Here is a 12,212-nt window from a genome sequence, read left to right as displayed (position 1 = left end):
AGTAAACATCTGAATGCATACTCATCTTTCAGCCTGCTGCATACTCATCTCCCACCCTGCTAAGTAGTTGGGGGGGGGTGTTAGCATATTCTCTGGGCCTAAGATAACCAGGTGCTGCCTTCTAAAATGTGAGCTGTGTGTATTTCCTGTTAATGGCAGAGAAAGGGAAATGAAGAGGAGAAAACAGGAAGAGGGAAGGAAGGAGAAAGTGGTGTTTTTATCCACAATTCCTGAAGGGCCAGGTCATGTGAGAGTCAAGAGAAGGTTCAGGTAATCCAGGTCTTGTCAGCGTGGCATTGGATCCATGCCACCCACACAAAGGGAATCTGTCACAGACATAGTGGATGGTCCAGATTATTTCCTAAATTAAAAAAAAAATGCCTTTCCTCTCATTAGACTAGTTCTGAAGGCAACTGAAGAAATAAATGATGTGATGAGATTTTCTAATAGTACTTTTTTATTCATCTACTTTTAATTTATTCCCTTTTTTGAAACTTGGCAAAATTCAATTCATTTTATTTTTCACAAACTGCCACAGAATGTAAAGGCATGGTTTTTTGTCTAGTTGGTTTTTTTTTTTTTTTTTTTACTTATTTGTTCTAATTTGTTATACATGCAGTAGGATGCATTTATACATTTTGATAGATCCATCTGATCTCCTAACCTCCTATGTTTACAAGTTCTTCAAACTTTCCCTACAGTCCTGGACACCTGGGCTAAGCAAGTGGCTTGAATGTTAAGTTCATTAATAATTTTAATGACTAAATAGATTAAGGAATTACTTAAATACAGATTAGAAAAATTGGTTTTTTTTTTCTTCATTCTACTGAGTTATACATGGCGGTAGAATGCATTTTGACACACCATACATAAATGGAGTATAACTTCTCATTCTCCTGGTTGTACATGATGTAGAATTACACCAGTCATGTAGTCATATATGCACATATAGGGTCTTAATGTCCAATTCATTGTATTATCCTTTCTACCCCATATTCTCTCCCCTAATTTCACTCTCCTCTGTCTAACCCAAAGTACCTTTATTCTTCCCTAGCTCCTCTACCCTTACTGTAAATTAGCATCCCCCATGAAAAATTGATTTTTGCTTTGAATTTGGTATGTTTTTCACTATTTTCCACTTGTGTATAATAATCATGCATTAACAATTTAATTGAAAAAAGTCTTAATCTTTGATTTTCATGGTGGTTATTTTCTCCCTTAATGCTTGGTAGCATCTAGAGATACTTTTTGTTATCATAGCTTGGAGAGTAGATGCTTCTAGCACCTTCAGGGTAAAGATCAAGGATGCAGCTAAAAATCCTACAATGCCACAGGAGAATCCCACAATAAAAATTTATCTGACCCAGAATGTGAATAGTGTTGAAGTTAAAAACTTCTAAATAGTAGCTGGAGTTGTGGCTCAGTGGTAAGAGTGCTTGCCTGGCATGTAAGAGACCCTGGGTTCGATACTCAGCACCACATATAAATAAATAAAATTGAACAAAGATCCATAGACAACTAGAACAATTTTTTAACTTCTAAATATACCGCACATAAGTATCATGTACATGTAATATTGCATAAATGGTGTGACTCTACATCATGTACAACCAGAGAAATGAAAAGTAGTACTATATTTGTGTATGATGAGTCTAAATGCATTCTGCTGTCATGTACAACTTCCTGAAACATATTTTTAAGTATAAGTAACATGTAAGGGCTGGGGATGTAGCTCAGTTGGTAGAGTGTTTAACTCCCATGCACAAGGCCCTGGATTCAATCCCCAGCACTGCGGGAAAAAGAAAAAAACAATAAAACAACATAAAAAAAAACCCTGCCTTTATTTGAGGCTACAGATTTGGAGTTTACAATGTGAAGTACAAGAGTAAGTGAGGCTCAAAAAAGAAAAAAAAATAGTAACAGGCAAAATAAGTAACATGTATCTATTTAGGTTCTACTAACTGGTTTTGTTCAGTCCTCTAAGAGAATGGGGAGGGCCTGGGCTCACAAATGAACAATGGACTGGTAGATCATGACCAGGCTGACCAGCATGCTGGGGTTGGCCAACAGGGAGAAGATGGACAGCATGCAGAGGTTCCCGATGAAGACTTGCAGCAGCAGGAAGGGCAGAAAGGTGAGCATGTAGAGTCTGGAGTCCGTGGTGGGCTTCAGAATCACTGTCTCATTGTCATGGCAGTTGGTGGTCCTGTTGGTGACTTCTATCACCTGAAAGAGGGGAAGAAAGGAAAAGAAAATGGCCTCCAATCACAAAGCTAGTGACCTGTTGGAAGAGGCTTCTGACTAGAAGCTATATGAGTTCCCTAGACCTTAGAGGTGCCTGTGGTGGGCAAGCCCCTGTGGAGGTCTTCAGGTTATTGTTATTTGCAACCCAGTTGTCTGAGCTGTGTTTGATCCATCTAAGGCAGAAGAATGGAGACTACATCTTTGAGGTTTCTTTTCCTAAGCCCTAGGGCTTCAGATGAGAAACAATAGGCACTGTAGATAAAGTGTCAAAACCAAAACTAGCTTGGAAGTAATCCTAAATAGAAATTCCACTCATTTCTCATCATATACTCTCTTTTAACCAGAACCTGACCTGTTTAAAGTAGTTAGTGAGGAACCAGAAATAGACACAGCAGAATCCCAGGTGAAGGACAATCAGGAAGAAGCCTACAATATTCCTGGAGATGGGAAGGAGGGAATACAAAGATCATTATAATACAAATGCAAGACTCCCAGAGAGACAAATGCTTTCACAGTGCTGTTTTCTAAGTCATCACAGACCCTTCCCAGCAGGTGACAAGCATGTCAGTGTAGAGCTTTGGGAGGTGAGAGACACTACCTGTGTATTTTCTGAGTTCCCCTTCCTGGCTTCTCTAGGATGCTGCATGAGGTCAAGGAGTCACCAGAGAACTCACAGACACCATGACCCTTGCCCAGCACCTTGGCCTCCACTGTACCCACCTGCCAGCCTATTCCACCCTCACATGGGGAGCCCTTGACATAAAGGCCAGGAAGTGGACCCCTTCACACTTTCTCCCTAAAACTTGAATCCAAGTTTTATATGAGAGACTAACCTAGTCTCATATAAAGATGAAGAAATAAATGTGCCCAAACACATATCCGAATGTCCCTACAACTATCTCTGGATGATCATTTGTCCTTCCTTTCCTCCTTCCTTTCACTCTGTCACCACCAGACAGGGGAGAGAGAGAGTGTGTGTGTTTGTGTGTGTGTGTGTGTGTGTGTGTGTGTGTGTCTCATATAAAGATGGATAGATAAATGTGCTGGTGGAAGCACAGTTGTACATCATTTGGTCTCAAACTCAAGGGCCATGGAAAGGAAACTGATTACATTATAGACTTCTTAAATGGAATCCTGTACTGCAGTTAAAAAGAATGTTAATGCTATATGTGCTGAAAGAGAAAAACACCTGAGTGATTTAATGGGGAAAAGCAAGTTTCTGAACAGTATATACAGGATGGTCCATTTGTATACATACACACACACAAAATTTAAGAACATGTGTGTTTGTAGATATACAGAAAATTCTAAGAAGATAACTATGCAAATGTGAACTGTATTTACTTTTACTTTTTACTTTGTGTCCTCTCTTGTTTAAAGCTTCTTTTCTTATGAGTACACATTTTATTGTAAAGAAGTAGGGTGTATAAAACAGGAGGGAAGAAGAGAGGGAGTGAAGGAAGAGGGCAAAAAGCCAAAGGAGCAGTCACAAACAACAGCAGTAAGGAAACAGCACCAGTTCTACAGACCCAGGAGGTAGCAAGACCCCCCAGCAGTCTTAAGGAACTCAAATTCAAACTCTCTCTCTCTTTCTCTCTCTCTCTCTCTCTCTCTCTCTCTCTCTCTCTCATACACACACACACACACACAAAATCCTCTGTGTAGTGGTGACAGAGTGAAAGGAAGGAGGGAATGAAAGACAAATGGGGGACCAGAAGTGATCATCCAGAGATAGTAGTAGAGACATTGGGATGAAGAGGGGCTGCTTCAGGAATGGTGGAAAATGTGAGAATGTCCCAGGCCCTCTCCATATCTCCAGAGCTGGGACTCTCCTGTCAGCAGCCTGGTCTCCTTCCTTCTTTGGGGGCTCCAGAGGCTGAAAGGAGAGCCAGAGTGAGGCCTTCCCATATGTCCTCCCTGGCCTGGCTGAGGAGAGTGCCAGGCAAGAGTGGGGAGTGGGGGGACCTGTAGCAAGGGCAGGAGAGGAGCGCCTCGTGAGCCTGAACAGAGACCCTGCACCTAAGAGATGGAAAGTAGGCCCAAGTCTTCACCATGTGGGCCTAGGACCTGACTTCCTATAAGGCTCCTAAAGCACAAGAAGTAAAATTAAGAATCAATAAATGGGATGGAGTCAAACTAAGAGCTTCTTCTTAGCAAAGGAAACAAAAACGTGAAGAGAGAGCCTACAGATCGGGAGAAAAAATCTTTGCCACTTGCATCTCAGATAGAGCATTAATCTCCAGGATATATAAATAACTCAAAAAGCTTAACACCAAAAAAAACAAATAACCAAAATAACCAAATCAATAAATTGGCTAAGGACCTGAACAGACAACTCCAGAATATATAAAATGGATCACCAAAAATATGAAAAAATGTTCAACATCTCTAGCAATTAGAGAAATGCAAATCAAAACTTCTCTAAGATTTCATCTCACTCCAGTCAGAATGGCAATTATCAAGAATACAAGCAACAATAAGTATTGGTGAAGATGTGAGGAAAAGGGTACACTCCTAATTGTTGGTGAACTGCAGATTGGTGCGACCATTATGGAAAAGTAGTATGCAGATTCCTCAGAAAACTTGGAATGAACCACCAATTTGACCTGGTTATCCCACTCCTCATAGGAGTTATACCCAAAGGATTTAAAATCAGCATACTATAATGATGCAACCACATCGACATTTAAAGCAGGTCAATTCATAATAGCTAAACTATGGAACCAACCTAGATGCCCTTCAAACAGATGAATGATAAAGAAAATATGGTAATATACATCATGGAATATTAGCTTTAAAGAAGAATGAGATTATGGTATTGGCAGGCAAATGGATGGAACTAGAGAACATCATGCTAAGTGAAATAAGCCAATCCCAAAAATCTAAAGTTCAAATGTTTGATAAGCAGATGCTGATCCATAGTAGGTGTCAGTCTGCAGCCCTGTGACAGAGGTGGTGTCTGGAAGCTGGACATAGCACAAGAGTGCTGATGCCTGGACAAGAACCTAGCTCAGCCAGGAACGGTTGCACAAGCCTGTGACCACAGGAGTTTGCGAGGCTGAGGCAGGAGGATCCAGAGTTCAAACCAGCCTCAGCAGATTAGTGAGGCACTAAGCAATTTAGCAGGACCCTGTCTCTAAATAAAACATAAAAAGGGGCATGCGGCTCAGTGGTTAAGTGCCCCTGATTCAGTCCTTGGTACAAAAAAAAAAAAAAAAAATTAATCAACCAAACCAAACAAAACAACAACACAACAAATCTTAACACAAACCCAGTCATTGGCTGCTGCCCTGGGAGCACCCAAGATGTTGGGTTCTGTGGTGAGGGCAGCTGTAGCAGTGCCAGAGTCCAGAGTGTGCTGCAGCCTATGGCCCAGCTCCCTGCCCCTTCTAACCTCACCCCAAAGAATGTCAGCCAAGTCCCAGGGGAGCCTCATTGGCCTCTCCAGCTGAGTAATGCCAGCAACCTCCAAAACCAAGATGAGGGAAATGACCAGATCATCGAGGAAGATCAGAATGAGTTCCTGGGTGATCTGAAGTCTGAGGCCTAGAATTTAAGGAGGTGAGGGGTGGAGGGGTGAGGACTGAACTCTGTGCTATTGCCCCTCTTTTCCTGTGAGGTCAGTTTTTGGTTGGGACATCCAGATTTCCGAACTCCTGAAAAACTACATAAACTGCCTGCAGATGGACTTTCTTCCTCAGGGGAGATATGAGAAGAGTTAAAGCACTTCCTACTTTCTTTTTATTTTATTTGAATTTTGTTTCATACCTGTATATAGGGTAATAATGTCTGTCTCATTCTACCGTCCTTCCAATCCCCACTGCCCCACCCCTCCCCTCCTTCCCTCCGCACAATCCAAAGTTCCTTCATTCATCCCTGCCCAGCCCCCAGAGCTGCTGGGGGTGGTAGGACCCGCAGAAGCTCTGGGTCTTAGGCACCTCCAGGCGGTGGGGAGGACGCAGGTTAATGGACTCCACTGTTCTTGGTCTGAGGTGAGGCTGAAAAGCATGGCAGAAGAGCTTCGGAGGAGAGCAACTAAGCTCATGGCAGCCAGAAAGCAAAGAGAGGAGCCTGGGAAGAGAGAGTCCAGGACCACACACTCAGCGACCTGCTCCTGCAGCCAGGTCCCATCACTCACATTTGTCACCCAGCTGTCCATTCAAATCATTAATCCCTCAAATGGACTCATCCAAGAATGAGGTTGCAGCTCTCTGACCCAATCTTTCCACTTCTGAGCATTGCTACATTGCCAACAAATGAGCTTTTCCAGGGCCATTCCTAGAACCAAAACATACAGCCAGCAATGTTATGAACAGGTGTCTGTATTTCACTGATCATTTTGGTTGAAGTTTACATTATAATTTAATCATCACGTCTATCTTTCGTTAATAAAAGGAAAGAAAGATAAACATCTTCATCAGAACTATTCTACTTCCTTAAAAAAAATCAGAAACTTGCTGGGTGTGGTGGCACATGCCTGTAATCTCAGTGGTTTTTGGTGGCTGAGGCAGGAATAAGGAATTAGAGGTCAGCCTCAGCAGCATAGCAGGCACTAAGCAACTAAGCAAAATACTTGTCTCTAAATAAAGTATAAGAGAAGGGCTGGAGTTTCAGTGGTGATGTGCCCCTGGGTTCAATTCCAGGTACAAAAAAAAAAAAAAAAAAAAATTCAGAAACTTCAGCAAAAATCCTCAAAAAGGAAGTATTTAGTAAAAGAAATAATAAACTGCAAAAGTTTCAAAACATCTTCCCCAGACTTTTTCTTCATACTATTAACTAGTGATTTTGTGTGACTGATATGTATTAAAGTAGAAATTCAAATGTTTTTGAAAATTACCCATTTACTAATCAAATGTAACCATTCTGAACATCACTTAAATAACATTGGTCACCCCAAATAAATATCATACCTGTACCTACTTATATGTTGTAAGCAAAATGAGATGAATCAGAAAAACAAAATTGTATATGTGATATATGTAGATTTTTATGTTTATCAATTACACACCAATAAATCTGCTCAAATGTGCATGCAGGAAGGATGCATGATGGAAAAAGAAATATGTTATTCTCACAAAATTAAATCACATATACAACTCAATAGTTATTGAATATGTCAGAAAAAATAAAAAAATTAATTTAGCATTGCTGTTGAATTTGAAGTGTTTCATAGAAATTAGTTTGTTAATACTTAAAATTCCCAGTAAAGAATGAAGCCTTAAACTATTAAACTATTAATATAGGTACAGTGTTAACTTCTAAGTATATATGAAATCCTAACATTAGAGATGAAGAAATTAACACATTTTACCTTTTTCCTCTGTCCCTATCTCATGGTTTTAATAGCTACTTATATCTTTAAACTTTCAAAAATTTACAATTTCTTCTCTAATCATAATTTCTGTACTTGCTTGTTTTTATGTATAGGCATGGATTCAGTACACATTTTAATCCTGTGAATTTTTATCTCTCTTTTTAAATTTTTTAAATTTTTCTAATTAATTGTACAGGACAGTAGAATGCATCTATACATTTTGATAAATCATACATAAATGGAGTGTAATTTCTCATTTTTCTGATTGTACATATTTTTAAATTATTTTTTATTTTTTAAATTTTTACAGACTGCATTTTGATTCACTGTACAGAAATGGGGTACATCATTTCATTTCTATGGTTGTACACCATGTAGATTCATATCATTCATGTAATCATACATGTATATAGGGTAGTGATGTCTATCTCATTCCACCATTTTTCATATTCCCCTCTCTCTCATTTCCTTGAATGTACATATTGTAGTAGGATCACATTGGTCATGCAGTCATACATATAGAAGAGGTAATAATGTCTTTTTCACTCTACTTTCCTTCCTATGCCCATACCCCCTCCCCTCCCTTTACTCCCCCTCTACCTAATACAAAGTACCTATATTCTTCCCTAGCTCCCTGACTCCTTATTGTGAATTAGTATCTGCACATAGAGAAAACATATGGCCTTTGGTTTTTTTGGGTTTGACTTATTTCAGTATTGGCATGATATTCTTCAACTCCATTCATTTACCAGCAAATGCCATAATTTCATTCTTTTTTAAAGCTGAGTAATATTCCATCATATATTCATTATATATATATCACATTATATATAAATATTATATATATATTCATTATAAATATATATCACATTTTATTTAACCATTCATCTGTTGAAGGGCATCTATGTTGGTTCCATTGTTTAGCTATTGTGAATTAAGCTGCTATAAACATTGATGTGGCTGTGTCACCGTAGTATGCTGATTTTAAGTCCTTTAGGTATAAACCAAGGAGTGGGATAACTAGGTCAAATGGTAGTTCCATTCCAAGTTTTCTGATAAATCTTCATACTGCTTTCCATAATGGTTGTACCATTTTATATTCCCACCAGCAATGTATGAGTGTACCATTTTCCCCACATCCAAGCCAACATTGTTGCTTGTTTCTTGATAATGGCCATTCTTATCAGACTGAGATGAAAACTGTCACAATACACTTCGTAAATAATTTCTTAGTCAGTTGGATTTTGTTGTCAAGCTAATTGTTTGGATGCAATTTCAAATAAGAATCATGGACAATGAATTATTGACAATTGTGTAGGCTATTAAAATTTTATGATTATCCACACATGTTAACCACCTAATTCTTAGAAGTGATGAATATGTGACTTTGCAAGGTTAAGAAAGAAAAGACTTTGCAGATGAGATCAAGTTGATAATTTTGAATGAAAGGATTTTCTTTGATCATGTGGGTACAGCCAAGTTCATCACAATGACCTTTATTAGAACCTGCTAAGAGGCTGCTGGACAGAGTGGTGTGGTGACCATGGAAGCAGATGTTGGACTGATGCCTTTTGAAGATGAAGAGTGTGAACAACAGCTAGGAATGCATGCAGCTCTGGAACCTGGGGGCGGGTGGAGGGAGTAAGGGAAAGATGCTCCAGTAGAGAGATTTCAGAGAGGAGCAGCCCTGGCTGATACACTGGAGCCTAAAGTCCAAAGTGGACCTATAATCTCCAGAATTACACGATAAGAAATTTGTGTTTTAATCCATAAAATTCTAGAAAATGAATCTGCTAAGTTTTAGGTTATGTGCATATATTATGAATCACAGCTTAATTGTTCTTCAATAGAGGTACACAAATCAATACTCATTTTAGTTCCTGAAAACACCTCATTTTCCTATATCCACATAAGCATTTGGTATATTTTGAACCTCTTTTACCAATTTGATACATATAAGATAGCATTTATTTTTATTTTTGCAACTTAAATAGCCAAAACGCTGAAAACCTCTTGGACAAGGTGCCTTTTATTCTGTGGTGGTTCTCAGACATGGCCTGGGTGCAGAGGGAATCAGTAACCCTTGGAGGAATGGGCTGGCTGGAAATAAAAATTCTGAAAATTAGTATTAAATAAACACAAAAGATGAGAAATACCTTTGTCAAAGCAGGGACCTGATGGGTCTGATCCTAACAAAGGGAAATGCTGAGAATACTTGATTTATAGTAAAACACACCAGAGGGACTCAGTGTGGAGCTTTTTCAGGAAAACAAGATGCAAACGGGGAAACAAGTTGTTTGGGGCTGAACAGGTTATGCCATCTCCAGGCAGCTGTGATTGAACTTAGGGCTGTGAGCTAAGGCAGGGTGCCAGCATGATCTGGCCTTTCTCAAGCCAGGAAATTTCACCCAGGGGTTCCCAGGGGTTCAGCAACTTCCCTGCCTTTTGATTGTGCAAATAAACTCATAATTCATACAAGTCTTCCAACAGTGCTGAATGAGAAAACAACCAGAGTACTGGGCTGATAGGAGTAACAGAGAGTGAGGGGCTCCATTATCGTAACCCATGAGATTTAGAGTAAACACATATTCAGCTTAAAAGATGAGGTGCTGGGGCTAGGGAGATAGCTTAGTTGGTAGAGTGCTTGCCTTGCAAGCACAAGGCCCTGAGTTCAATCCCCAGCACCTGAAAAAAACAAACACAAAACAAAACAAAAACATGAGGTGCTTTCTACATTGGGTGGGAGGTAAAATAAACCTGCTTCACAGCTCAGACTCTGTACAGGTCCTACATGGTTCCAGAAAATAGACTGGACTTTGGGACAGGATCGAGGAGAATGAGATCATCAGGCTTGATGAGAACTGAATTCCTGAGAAAGGCTAGGTGTAGCGAAGTCCGGGTTACCATCTCCCTACCAATGTGGAGGTGATGAGGAAGAGGAACAGAGGAGACAAGTCTGGCTGTGACAATATAGGAGACTGTTGCCAGCAGCAGGGGAAATTCAATACTTGCTTGGAGTGTATGGAAGGAGGAGATGTTCTCCAGCCCACACCTATGTTCCAGCCTGCCTCTCACCTGGGTTTCTATATCATGTAAACTGTACTGAGACATAGCTTTGACTTTTTCTATTAGCTAAGCATGGTTGTGAGCCATGCCCTCTCTCATACTACCCTATCCGTACTATTGGGAAGCTTGAGTATAGGGGTATTCCTTAGAAAGAAGAATTTCCTCTTTTACATCTGTATCATCTAATTTTGGTATCAAGTGCAATGTATGAAGGTTCAAGTTAACGATAGAATTGCCACCGTATAAAAGATATCACTTAGATGATGGGCTTTAGCAATGTGCAGTGCTGTGAAAACTGCATGGTCACCTGGACTATGCTTGATGTCATCAATGGGTCACAATACACTGCTGAGGCCTTGGCAACCGCTGGTCTCATAACAACACTGATGTGCTGAGCACTGCTCAGGACAGTAATCTGGTGAACAGACAGCTTCTTCTCATATTGTATTTTAACCAGTGATTGTTGGGGAGGGGTGCCTGGACAAAACAAAGTCACTTCCCCTTTTTTTTTGGAAACAAAACAAACTTGAAAAAATAATTTTTGTTTGGTAAAAACAGGAGAAAATTTCAATGTCCCTAGCCACAAGGGACCAGTTCCACTGAGAAGTAAACAGTGGAAACTCAAATTTGAAAACATTTGGGGAAAGGGAAAATTGGCTTTCTGTTAATTGGCAAGTGTGTTCCAGTGGGACTCTGTTTTTGATGGGATGTGTTATGTTGTATGTACACGTATATAAACCAGAGTCTTAATTGAGTTTATAAGGTTCAGAAAAGATGGTTGGTAAAATCTTGATTTTTGTTAATTTATCTCAATAAAAGCCCACTGGAACTCCAAAAAAATAAAAAATAAAAATAAAATATGTTGTTTCTGAAAGTACAGATTTCATTCAACTAACTTTCTTTTTGAGTTTAGCTTCAGAGACAAACTTATGCGATCTGAGTAATCCTCGAAAGGACAAAAAATAAAAGATGAAACATCTGGAAAATTCATTCATCCCTCACACAAAAGGAGTCAAGGGGTATGTGTTAGCATCTTCTCTGTGTCTAAGGTAACCAGGAACTACCTTCTACAAAGGGAGAAGGGAGGATTTCTAGTCAGTGACAAGGGAGGGGACAGGAGAGGGAGAAAGAGAGCAAAAGATGTGACTGAAAGAAAATGGGAGGGAGAAGGGGGAGATTTTCTGTATCATTCCTGAAGACTTCCTGAGGGCTCACTTGTCTGAGCGAAGAGAAGAGTGCCATGATTCAGGTCTTTTCTCTTGCTTTGGGTCCAGGACACCTACACAAAGTCACTTCCTGCACAGATACACTGGTTGAACAACGCTAATTTTAGTTTTAAAAATACATTTCCTTTCATTAGACTTCTTCCTAATGTAATTGAGAAATAAATGCTATAAATTTTTGGATAGCAGTTTTTCACTTAATGCAGAAAGTGGCTCCTGGGACTGAGGAAAATACTGGAAGAAAATCACTTTAAACCTGCCTGTACAGGGATGAATATAAAGTTGTGTAGAATATATATACACAGGAGTAAAACTATTTTATTTCAGACTCTGAAGATGGAAATGTGGGACGCCACCATGAAATG

Source organism: Sciurus vulgaris (assembly GCF_902686455.1).
Source record: "Sciurus vulgaris genome assembly, contig: HiC_scaffold_173_arrow_ctg1, whole genome shotgun sequence".
Taxonomy (NCBI): Eukaryota; Metazoa; Chordata; class Mammalia; order Rodentia; family Sciuridae; genus Sciurus; species Sciurus vulgaris.
This window is presented reverse-complemented; position numbering follows the sequence as displayed.